Below are 12,913 nucleotides of genomic sequence, written 5' to 3' on the forward strand. Positions count from 1 at the left end.
GAAGCCAACTTAACAGACTCTCAAGAGATGTTGACTTTGTTGTTTTTTCCATATCTATAAATATTTCAATGTAAATTAAGCAATAAAGCCCAATCAGCAGGCAATTATCCTATGAAAATTTACTCAACCCCATACTGAGGCAGGAAGTTCTGAGTCTATCCCATTGCCATCTCACAACTAACTCCTCCTCTTTACCTAAATATTCACTCCCTCTGATGGAAATGCATGCATTAAATATGGGAAGCTTAGTAGGTCTCACATTTGTACATGCTCAATAAAGTTTTTGCTAATTCCTTTACCATAGGAACATGAATATCTTCCTCAGTGGGTGTAGCTATCCTCCTTTATATAGTTAATGTATATATACATATATCATTACCAGAGTTTCCCCTTTTTGTCACTTTTGCATAAATTCCTTGTCCATAACTGTATTTTGGCTGTCAATCAAGCTTCTCAACCTTGTTGTTATGTCGTTGGAATTAACTACACTGAATCAGTCACATAATGCTTTCAGCTACTTTGTTGTGTATTTTCCGAGACATGGTCTGTATCAAAGTACATACAAAATCTCAAGGAAGACCTCTATGACAACACAGTTCTTCCTTCCCAATTCACACAATACCACCCAGTAACCCACTGGAGCCGGCAAGATCACTACAAACCCTCAATGTCTATGTCGATTTTCATCCTTCCCTCTTAACTGGATCATCTCTTCTTGTAATCTCTTGTGTTAGAAAAAAATGGATTATTTTGAGCTAAAGAAATAGATGTTACAAAAATGCATATTCCTTAAGATTTTAGCCAATTCTTACATCCTGAGGACTTACGTATTCCCCTCACTGGTAACATCTTTCCTCTACCTATTACTTACTATACACATCACTTTTTATCCAATCTTCTGTTTTTCTCCTAACTTTGGCTGTAGAATTATGCTCAAAAATAGTTACTATGTGGTTAAGATTTTCAACTGTGAACCACTCAGAAGACTGATGTCATCTACTTCCTTCCTTCCCCAATGGAGTCAATTCAAAGTTCCATTCAGTTACTTCATCTAGCTCTAATCCAGTTTTGGAAGTAAGCAGTGCTCCCTGTTGTTCTCGTGGTCTAGTGCCTGTGGATTAAAAAGTTAGATTATCTGACCCAATATCCACCCAATATACAATGACAGAGTAGGGACACCAAAACGACAATAAAAATTCCCAGATGAGAACATGAAATTTTGCGAGCACGGATTTTGGTGAGGTGAGTCTCTGAAACAAAATTTTTTTCTAACCTGCTGGGTATTTTAACACATCTATTAATTACCATAGTTTCTTAAGTAATAAAATGTGCTATTTTGCCATTTTAAAGTTTCGCAAATCAAGACACGTCTTTATTTTATTTTATATTTGATTTCTGTTTTTATTTTCTTCCACTTACGAATGAGATCATATGGTATTTGAGTTTCTCCCTCTGACTTATAACATTACATAAATTTCAGGTGTATATCACTATATTTTTATTTCTGTGTAGATTACATCATGTTTGCCACCCAAAGACTAATTACCATTCATCACCCTTCACATTTGTGAATCACTCCTTTCACCCTCATCCTTCCCTCCTTCCCCTCTGGTAACCACCGATCCAATCTCTGTCTTTATGTGTCTGTTTGTTGTTTTTATCTTCCACTTACGAATGAGATCATATGGTATTTGAGTTTCTCCCTCTGACTTATTTCACTTAGCATAATACCCTCAAGGTCCATCCATGTTGTCACAAATGGCAAGATTTCATCTTTTTTATGGCTGAGTAGTATTCTGTTGTGTATATATACCACATCTTCAATATCCATTTGTCTCTAGGTTGCTTCCAAGTCTTGGCTATTGTGAATAATGCTGCAACAAACATAGGGGTGCATGTATCTTTATGCATTCATGTTTTCATGTTATTTGGATAAATACCCGGAAGTGGAATAGCTGGATCATATGGTAGTTCTATTCTTAATTTTTTGAGGAATCTCCGTACTGTTTTCCATAATGGCTGCACCAGTCTACATTCCCACCAGCAGCGTATGAGAGTTCTCTTTTCTCAACATCCTCTTCAACACCTGTTATTTCTTGTCTTTTTAATTATAGCTATTCTGATGGGTGTGAGGTGATGTCTCACTGTAGTTTTGATTTGCATTTCCCTAATACTTAGTGATGTTGAACATCTTATAGTGTGCCTTTTGGCTATCTGTATATCTTCTTGGGAAAAATATCTATTCAGATGCTTTGTCCAGTTTTTAATTGGGTTGTTTGTTTTTTGCTGTTGAGTTGTATGATTTCTTTATATATTTTTGGATATTAATGCATTGTCAGATATATGGTTTGCAAATATCTTCCCCCAATTTTTTTTTGAAAAAGATTAGCCCTGAGCTAACTGCTGCCAATCCCCACCTTTATGCTGCAGAAGACTGAGCTGAGCTAACTAACATCCATGCCCATCTTCCTCCACTTTATATGTAGGATGCCTACCACAGCATGGCTTGCCAAGCGGTGCCATGTCCGCACCCAGGATCCAAACCGGCAAACCCTGGGCCTCTGAAGTGAAACGTGCACACTTAACCAATGCGCCACCAGGCCAGCCCCTCTTCTCCTAATTTTTAAGTTGTCTTCTTGTTTTGTTGATGCTTTCCTTTGCTGTGCAGCAGCTTTTTAGTTTGATGTAGTCCCATTGTTTTTCTATTGTTTCCCTTGTCTTGTCAGATATGAATTTGAAAATATGCTGCTAAAACCAATTTCAAAGAGTATACTGCCCGTGGGTTCTTCTAGAAGTTATATGGTTTCAGGTCTTACATTAAAATCATTAATCCATTTTGAGTTAATTCTTGTGTATCGTGAAAGATAATGGTCTAATTTCATTCTTTTGCATGTGGCTGTCCAGTTTACCCAACACCATTTATTGAAGACACTTTCCTTTCTCCATTGTATGTTCCTGGATCCCGTGTTGAGAAGCATCTGTTTGTAGATGTGTGGTTTTATTTCTGGGCTCTTGATTTTGTTCCCTTGATCTGTGTGTCTGTTTTTGTGCCTTTACCATGATGTTTTGATTACTTTAGCCTTGTCGTATCTTTTATTTCAGGGAGTGTAATACCTCCAGCTTTGCTCTTTTTTCTCAAGATTCCTTTGGCTATTCAATGTCTTTTGTTGTTCCATATAAATTTTAAGATTCTTTCTTCTATTTCTGTGAAAAAGTGTCGTTGGAACTTTAATAGGGTTTGCATTGAATCTGTAGGTTGCTTTAGGAATTATAGAGATTTTAACTATGTTAATTCTTCTATTCCAAGAGCACAGAATATCTTTCCATTTTTTTTGTGTCCTTTGCAATTTCTTTCAACAATGTTTTATAGTTTTCACGGTACAGATCTTTCACCTCTTTGGTTAAATATATTCCTGGGTATTTTATTATTTTGTTTGCAATTGTAAATGGGATAGATTCTTTTTAGATTCTTTTTCTGCTACTTCTTTGTTAGTGTACAGAAGTGCAACTGATTTTTGTATGTTGATGTTGTACCCTGTAACTTTACCATATTCACTTATTATTTGTGAAAGTTTTTTGATGGATTCCATAGGATTTTCTGTATATAAAACCATGTCATCTACAAATAGTGACAGTTTCAGTTCTTCCTTTCCAATTTGGATCCCTTTTATTTCTTTTTCTTGCTTGATTGTTCTGGCTTGAACTTCCAAAACTGTGTTAAATAAGAGTGGTGAAAGTGGGCATCCTTGTCTGGTTCCTGTTCTTAGAGAGATAGCTTCCAGTTTTTCTCTGTTGAGTATGCTATTAGCTGTGGGTTTGTCATATACGGCCTTTATTATGTTGAGGTAGTTTCCTTCTCTACCCATTTTGTTCAGGTCTTTTATCTCAAGCAGGTGATGGATCTTGTCAAGTGCTTTCTCTGCATCTGTTGAGATGATGATATTTTATTCTTCATTTTGTTCATGTGGTGTTTCATGTTGATTGATTTGCAGATGTTGAACCATCCCTGCATCCCTGGAATAAATCCCACTTGATCATGGTGTATGATCTTTTTAATGTGTTGTTGTATTCTATTTGCTAGAATTACATTGAGGATTTTTGCATCAATGTTTACCAGTGATATTGGCCTGTAATTTTTGTTGTTGTTTTCCTTGTCTGATTTTGGTATCAAAGTAATGCTGGCCTTGTAGAATGAGTTAGGTAGCTCCCCCTCCTCTTCAATTTTCTGGAAGAATTTGAGAAGGATAGGTTAAGTCATATTTGAATATTTGGTAGAATTCACCAGGGAAGTCATCTGGGCCTGGACTTTTATTCTTTGGGAGAGTTTTGATTACTGTTTTGATCTCCTTACTGGTGATTAAAGTATTCAAATTCTCTATTTCTTCTTTATTTAGTTTTGGAAGGTTGTGTGATTCTAAGAATTTATCCATCTTTTTTAGATTGTCCAGTTTGTTGGTGTATAGCTTTCTATAGTATTCTCTTATAATCCTTTGCATTTCTGAGCTGTCTTGTAATTTCTCCTCTTTCATTTTTATTTTATTTATTTGAAGCTTCTCTCTTCTTTTCTTGTTGAGTCTAGCTAAAGGTTTGTCAACTTTGTTTATCTTGTCAAAGAGCCATTTCTTTGTTTCCTTGATTTTTCTATTGTTTTTTTAGTTTCTATTTCATGTATTCCTGCTCTGATTTTTATTATTTCTTTCCTTCTACTGATTTTGGGCTTTGTTCATTCTTATTTTTCTAGCTCCTTTGGTACACTGTTAGACTGTTTATTTGAGATTTTTCTTGTTTGTTGAGGTAGGCCTGTATTGAACTAAACTTCTGTCTTACAACCACTTTCGCTGTATCCCATAAATTTTGGTATGTCTTATTTTCATTTTCATTTGTCTCCAGGCATCATTTATTTCTCCTTTGATGCAATCATTGTTCAGTATCATTTTGTTTAACCTCCACATATTTGGGCTTTTCCTGTTTTCTTTCTGTTGTTGATTTCTAGCTTCATAGCATTGTGGTTAGAAAAGATGCTTGGTAATATTTCAGTCTTCTTAAGTTTATTGAGACTTGTTTTGTAGCCTAATATGTGATCTATCCTAGAGAATGTTCCATGTACATTTAAAAAGAATGTGTATTCTGCAGTTTTTTGAAGGAATGTTCTGTATATATCTGCTAAGTACCTCTGGTCAAACGTGTCATTTGAGGCCAATGTTTCCTTGTTGATTTTCCATTTGGATGATCTATCCCTTGGTGTAAGTGGAGTGTTAAAGTCCCCTAATGTTATTGTGTTACTGTCTATTTCACCTTCTATGTCTGTTAATAATTGCTTTATATCTTTAGGTGCTGCTATGTTGGATGCATAGATATTTACAAGTGTTGTGTCCTCTTCTTGAGTTGTTGTTTTTATCATGATGTAGTGCCCTTCTTTGTCTCTTGTTATAGTTTTTGTTTTAAAGTTTATTTTGTCTGATATAAATATTGCCTCCCCAGCTTTCTTTTCATTTCAATTTGCATGGAGTATCTTTTTCCATCCTTTCACTTTCAGTTCATGAGTGTCTTTAGTTCTGAAGTGTGTCTCTTGTATGTAGCATATATATGGGTCTTGTTTTTTTTATCCAATCAGCCACCCTATGTCTTTTGGTTGGAGCGTTTAGTCTGTTGACATATAAAGTACCTATTGATAAGTATGTACTTATCACCATTTTGCTACTTTTCTTCTGGGTGTTTTAGCAGTTCTTCTCTGTTCCTTTCTTCTTCTCTTGCTCTCTTACCTTGTGTTTTGATGGCTTTCTTTAATATTTCATTTAGGTCTCTTTCTCTTTTTTTATTTATTATAGGTTTCTGATTACCATGAGGTTCATATATAATAGCCTATGTATATAGTATTCTATATTAAGTTGATTGTCTTTTAAGTTTGACCTCTTGGTAAAAACTTTATTCTTTTATTCCTTTCCTCCCACATTTTGTTTTTGTTATCAAATTTAACCTATGTCTTGGCCATGTGTATCCATTACCCTCTTATCATGGAAGTAGATAATTTTAGCACTTTTGTCTTTTGACCTTCATATTAGCTTCATACACTGTTGATCTGCTACCTTTACTGTCTTTTTGCCTTTACCAGTGATTGTATTGTACTGTTTTGTTTTATTTTTGATAATTTCTTTATTCCCATTTGTGGTCTTTTCTTTTCCACTTAATTAAGGCCTTGTAGCGTTTCTTGTAAGTCTTGTTTATTGGTGATAAACTCCCTTATTTTTTCCTCATCTGAAAGTCTCTTTATCTCTCCTTCTCTTCTGAATGATAACCTTACTGGGTAGAGTATTCTTGGATGTAGATTTTGTCAGCACTTTAAATATTTCATGCCATTCCCTTGTAACCTGCAAGGCTTCAACTAAGAAGTCAGTTGATAGCCTTATGGGGTTTAATTTGTATGTACCTTGGTGCCTTTCTCTTGCAACTTTTCGGATTCCCTCTTTATCCTTAACTCTTGACATTTCAATTATAATGTGTCTTGGATGGGCCTTTTTGGGTTCTTGTTTGATGCTCTCTGTGCTGGCTGGACCTGGATGTCCGTTTCCTTCCTTATGTTAGGAAAGTTTTCAGCTATTATTTCTTCAAATAGATTCTCTGCCTCTTTGTCTCTCTTTTTCTCCTTCTGGGACACCTATAATACAGATTTTGGGCACTTTGTGTTTTCCCAGAGGTCCCTTAGACTGTCCTCATACTTTTTGGTTCTTTTTTCTCTCATCTGTTAAGCTTGGGTGATTTCCTCTAGTCTTTCATCCAGCTCACTGATCTGTTCTTCTGCATCATCTACTCTGCTATTGAGTCCCTCTAGTGAATTTTTCAGTTCCATTATTGTATTCTTTAGTTCTGACTGTTTCTTTTTTATATTTTCAAATTCTTTGCTGAAGTTCTCACTGAGTTCATCCATTTTTCTCCCATGATCAATGGTCTTCCTTATGACTTTTTGTTTGAACTCTTTGTCAGGTAGATTGTTTCTTTCTTTCACTTAGTTCCTTTTCTGGGGTTCTGTCCTCTTCCCTTACTTGAAATATTTTCATTTGTCTCCTCATTTTGCCTCTTTCTCTGTGCTTGTATCTATGTATTAGGTAGATCAACTATGACTCTCAGTTTTGGAGAGGTGGCCTTATGTAAGAGATGGCTTATGAAGCCCAACAGTGTGCCTCCCTCTCATCACCAGTTCCAAATGTTCCAGGAGTGGGCTACATGTGTCCTTCTGTTGTTGTAGAGTTGCTCTTGCTGCAGGTGCCTGTGGAGACTAGGCTGCACCCCCTGGCTTGCTGGTCATTATTTTCAGCTTCATGCAGCTGCAATTGTCTCTTCAATCACTTTATCTTGTGTGTGGAGCCCCAGCACAAGGACTAATAGCACATTCCTGATGTAGCTTTTCTGTTAAGTGAATAGGCTTCCAGTGTGGCTATTTGCTAGGCTCAGGGACCTACAGTTGCTTTTGTCAGCTCTTTCAGGAGTGCAGCAGAGTGGGTCTGGCCCCAGGTATGGTAGCACACAATTGTTTCTGGCATTGGAAGGTGGGACTGATCCCCTATGTGGCTGTTTGAGAAGCCCAAATCTGCTGCAGCTGACAAGCCTTCCGCCAATAGGACCCACACCCTGTCAACACTGTCTTGCCTGGTGTGCCCACCCCAACCCAGTGAAGTGGATCCACTCACCCTGCTACAGAGGCCCCATACACTCTGTCAACACAGGCTGGCTCTTCATGTACATCTTACCCCACAGAGTCAGATCCATTCATTCAGATGCAGAGGTCTCACACAACCTGCCTATGAAGGGCTGCAAGTTGCCTGAGGGCTTGTTACTGGTTAGGATCAGTCCCTAGGGGTGCTGCTTGTCCTAGGTAAGGTGGATTAAATCACTGGTCTGATGAGTGGGGCAGACCCTTTCACTAACATGTCGGGGGAAGAACTCCAATGGTGTCTGCCAACATCTGTGTCTGAACACCTTTAGTAGGTCATAACAACGGCTGCCACCAATGTCTCAGTTCCTGGGGATGTGGTCCCAGCCTGAGTTGGTCTTACCTCTCACTGAGATATGCCTAGAGCCTATCAAGTGAGTCTTTTATTTCACTAAAGGACTGTACAGATCTCTTTCTGGTGATTTTAGGTTGCTTTCTGAAGTGGGTGAATTTGTGTCTGGGCCTTTTAAGAGCAGGCTTTTCTTTTGCCTTATGTCTGATAGCTTTTCTGGGGTTATTCCTCATTGTTGTTAATAGGCTACAAAGCCAGATATTATGACACTTGTCTTGGTTGTGCTGAGTCCAAAACCTGCTTATTGTGGCAAAATTCTCCTGCTCAGATCCCCCACTCCTTCATGAAAAGCTTTGTACCTTAAGATTGCTCCTGACCAAAGTGCCATGGCTAAAATGTGGCTTTTTCTTCTTAAGAAAAGGATTTATGCCTCTTCCACATCAGTCAGCACTGTCCCTTTTTGTGTGGATAATTGTTCTAAGAGTAGTTGTACATTTGTTGTGTCCATGGGAGGAGGGAGTTCAGAGTCCTCTTATGCCACCATCTTCCCAGCATTCTTCTCAAGATACATCTTTAAATTAACATGTCACTATTTCTCTGCCCTCTCTACCTGCTAAAAAAGCTAACCTTAAATTTTTGATATAAGGAAGTACGATAGTCAAGTATAAGGTAGAATGCTTCCCTCTCCCACATCTTACAACCACACTAACAAACCTCCAATATAATAACAGTGGATTACAGCTGAAAAGCCTACAAAACAAAGGCTCTAATTAAAAAGTAGTTTTTAAGGAAGGACAAAAGCAACAAGGGAGAAAAAAACCACAAGTACATTAGAAGACTTTAAAACATCTGTTACCTTCAGCTACAACAAACATTAAATACAGCCTAGTTGTGGGAAAGTCTACAAAATACTTGACAGTACTCATAAAAATTGCCAAGGTCATCAACAAGATGGAAAGTCTGAGAAGTCACAACAGCCACAATGAGCCTAAAAATACACGGCAACTAAATGTAATGTAGTATCCTTGATTGGATGCTGGAATAAAATAAGTACATTAAGGTGAAACTCAGGGAATCTAAATAAAGTATTGACTTTGGCTCAAGCATGCACACACAATTTGTTCTTTTGCTGTATCTGTTGGTCTCTTTATATCAATCATACCACTGTCTTTTGGCAACTATACTTGTACTTCCTAAGTTCCCTCAGCAACTTCTAGGGGTATTTTTCAATAAAGGTATATGCGCTATACCTTGATCTTAGGAGGTCCTATTACAGCATTTGCCCTTCCTCACTGTAGCTCACACCCTCATATTACCTATTATATAATAATCTAATATCCTAAAAATTGACAAAATCAATTGGCTTCTACCTTCCACCGGCTTAGTGGAAGCGATGAAGAGAAAAACACAGACATATCAGCTCCTGGCGCTAATTTTATTTTTTGAAGATTGGCACCTGAGCCAACATCTATTGCCAATCTTCTTCTTTTTTTTCTTCTTCTCCCCAAAGCCTCCCAGTACATAGTTGTATATTCTAGTTGTAGGTCCCTCAGGTTGCGCTATGTGGGATGCCACCTCAGCGTGGCCTGGTGAGTGGTGCCATGTCCATGCCCAGGATCTGAACTAGTGAAACCCTGGGCCACTGAACTGGAGTGGGCAAACTTTACCACTTGGCCAAGGGATCCGCCCTCAGATACTAATTTTAAATTCCTCAAATAAAAAAAATTCTATAAAAAAAGTAAAGACAGGAGGCTATGTGTTAATTTGTTAGTATAAAAAATGGCTTGGATTAAGAAACTTGAAATACACTCATATTTTAATTTTCAGGTTCAAGAGAACATAGGAGGCATATTGTTAGCCATTTGAGTTGAATATTTAGGTGATAGATTTTTGCATTTATTATTCAAAGGGAAAAGATAATTTTGGATCACATAGTTGAGTTTTACAGATATTGAACTTTTACCTATTTTCTTCATGTTCAATACAATGTAACTCTCCCTCAGCCCACCCAGGTACTTATTTCTAGAGGAAGATTAGGTGGCTCTAGACTACCTTAATTGCTTCTCTTTTAAGGGGAAGCAGGATATCTTTCCTGATGGAACCAGTTTTCATGATCCTTTAGAAGCAATAGTAGGAAAATGAAATCTAGTAATTGTCAGGGATTATTTTACTAAAGTGTTAAATTTATGTGCTTTCAGGAACTCAGAAGCTGTATTCAATACCAAAGCTCATTATTAGTGTTAGAACCCCCTTGGCAGAGTGGCAAAAAATGATCAGCGACCCCCTGGGTATAGTGAGAAGTGGATAGGCAATAAAATGAATAAAATCAGCGTTCTTTTCCTTTCATGCAGAGAAATTTTGATTGACTCCAGGCTAGTGGCTATTTCCAAAGATGTGACACTTGACTCATGCTTATTGTCAAGCCTCAATTTTTCTGCTGTTCTCATTATCATGCAATTGGCTCAGGGTGTTAGGAGATTTTTCTGAGAAACATTCAAATTTCCAGCTACATTTTTTATTAAATTGAGCATCCTAGTTGCCAAATTTATTCAACTAAGTTGAAGAAAATTTTAAAATAATTTAAGGTTGCATCTCTTTTATTGTGTTGCCATTAAAAATGTAATCTTTTAAATGAGTGGAATGGTAGCACTATTATGAGGTTCTTACTTGGTGCCAATCAGTGTGTTACAATACTGTATTTGCATATTTGTTTTTAATAGTCTCAATCTATGAGGTAGGCATCATTCAAATGAAGGCCCATAGTACCTGGAACATAGTAATCAGCTAATGATGGTTAGCTTTTATTATTACAATTTTCATTTTACTCCTGAGGAAACTGAGAATAGAAAGATCAAATAATGTTTCCCAGATAACAAAGCTGACTGTCTTGAATTCAAACTTTACCAGAATGTTTTTTTATAGAACACAAATCTGTCCTCTCCTTAAAACACATTACACATAGCATAAATATCAAACTCCTTTCTATGATGTGTGGTGTTTTCCAAGATCTGGCCTTGATTCTCCCAGTGTATCTAAAGTTCTAGACATTCAGAACTCAGTTTTTGAGCAAGTCAGCTTCATCTCCTTATGCCTCTGCATTTACTTCGGATGAATCCCCTGAATGCAATGGGAAAATTTTCAATTTTCAAGACTCTGCTGAAGTTTAATCACTTTGAAGACTTTTTGATCCCTTCTCCACCCCAAAACTATACTTTTTGCTTTCTTCTACCTGAGTGACTATGAGTTTTATTATGCATCTTTATATGTCTGTTTCCATAGTAGACTGTGACCTTTTGGGAAGCAAAACTATGTTATACTAGTCTCTTTAAGTGTCTCTCAATGTCTAACACAGTGCTTAGGATGAAACAGGCATTTAATGAATGGATCAATAGATGGATGGCCATTAACAGGAATGGAATCTTAATTATAGCTCCATAGGAGTTATATTTTCTGGTCAAGAATCATATTTAAGGTAGTTTTAAGTACATATTATAATGTTACAAATTTAACCTTCTTGAATTAAAAAAATTATATCTGATTTTCTAAAGACTGCAAGTCTATGATTACTTCCTTTACTTGTTCGTAAATTAAGCACATTTCTATTATTAGTCAAATAAAAAAGTGGAAGGAGAGTAAAGCAAAGATCTTGGTAGATTGTTGTTTTAAAATATTTTATGATATTTCTTTGTGAACAAGGAAACTATCATTTGAATTTTGAGCACATGAAATCGTATATAATCCACCTTCAGAGAAGCTTGCTATCAATGTTTAGCATTTGATGCTTCTCTCCAAATATAAAAAATGCTTTAGCTTTATACTGGTTGCAAAATACTCTGTAAGTCTATGATTGTATGTTATGAAATATGAGTTATTTTGATGATAATATTTTTCAGAAAAAATGATACAATGAATGGTTTGAATCTCTGAGAGCTGAGGTAAATGTAAATCTTACCTTTGCAATGCGGATTTTAAGAAGATGGAAAAAGCCACTCAACTGATAGTTAAGGTAACCTACAACAGAAGGCCAAAACCTTGTTGTGACTAACTTATGCCTCTGCACTTACTTCGGATGAATCCCGAAGTTAGTAAGATGAACGAGAAAGATTTTTTTCTTACCAATGTCAATCATAGTAAATACGTGGCTCTGGAGGATTTTTGAGTTAGTTTTGGCAAAGCAAAATTTTTTCATCAGAGAATAAATCTTGGGGCCGGCCCCGTGGTGCAGCGGTTAAGTTTGCACACTCCACTTCCTGGTGGCCTGGCATTTGCCAGTTGGGATCCCGGGTGTAGACACTGCAGCGCTTGGCAAAAGCCATGCTGTGGTAGGCATCCCACATATAAAGTAGAGGAAGATGGGCACGGATGTTAACTCAGGGCCAGTCTTTCTCAGCAAAAAGGGGAGGATTGGCATCAGTTACCTCAGGGCTAATCTTCCTCAAAAAAAGAAAAGAAAAGAAAAGAAATCTTATCTATATGAGCCAATGATATGTGCTGTCTTTAGATTAGGAAGTTTTACATGCAAGGCACAATCAAGTTTTTCATTGTCTTTCAGTAAATCCCAATGAATCCAATAACCACTGTCAGGGAACTTGCTAAATTTAGACAACAGAAAGGAGGAAGAAAAATTGTTTGGTGTTACATTGTACAATCCTCATTTTTTATATAGTACAAACTCTTGACAGTATATATAGTTTTGGTTTTTGTTTCTTGCTTTTCTTTTATACTGGTTGTCATAAATTTTTTTATAAGTAGAAGAAAATTGCCAAAATAGTTGACATGGCAAATAACATGAATGACTATTGTTAACATTTATTTCATTCTTAGACAATTTGTTTTATGTTTAATAAACAAAATAATTTCCCCTATAGAGGAAATTGTAAAACTCCTCTTTCAAAAATAGACAAATACAGCAA

The sequence above is a fragment of the Equus asinus genome, chromosome X (genome assembly GCF_041296235.1).
Source record: "Equus asinus isolate D_3611 breed Donkey chromosome X, EquAss-T2T_v2, whole genome shotgun sequence".
Taxonomy (NCBI): Eukaryota; Metazoa; Chordata; class Mammalia; order Perissodactyla; family Equidae; genus Equus; species Equus asinus.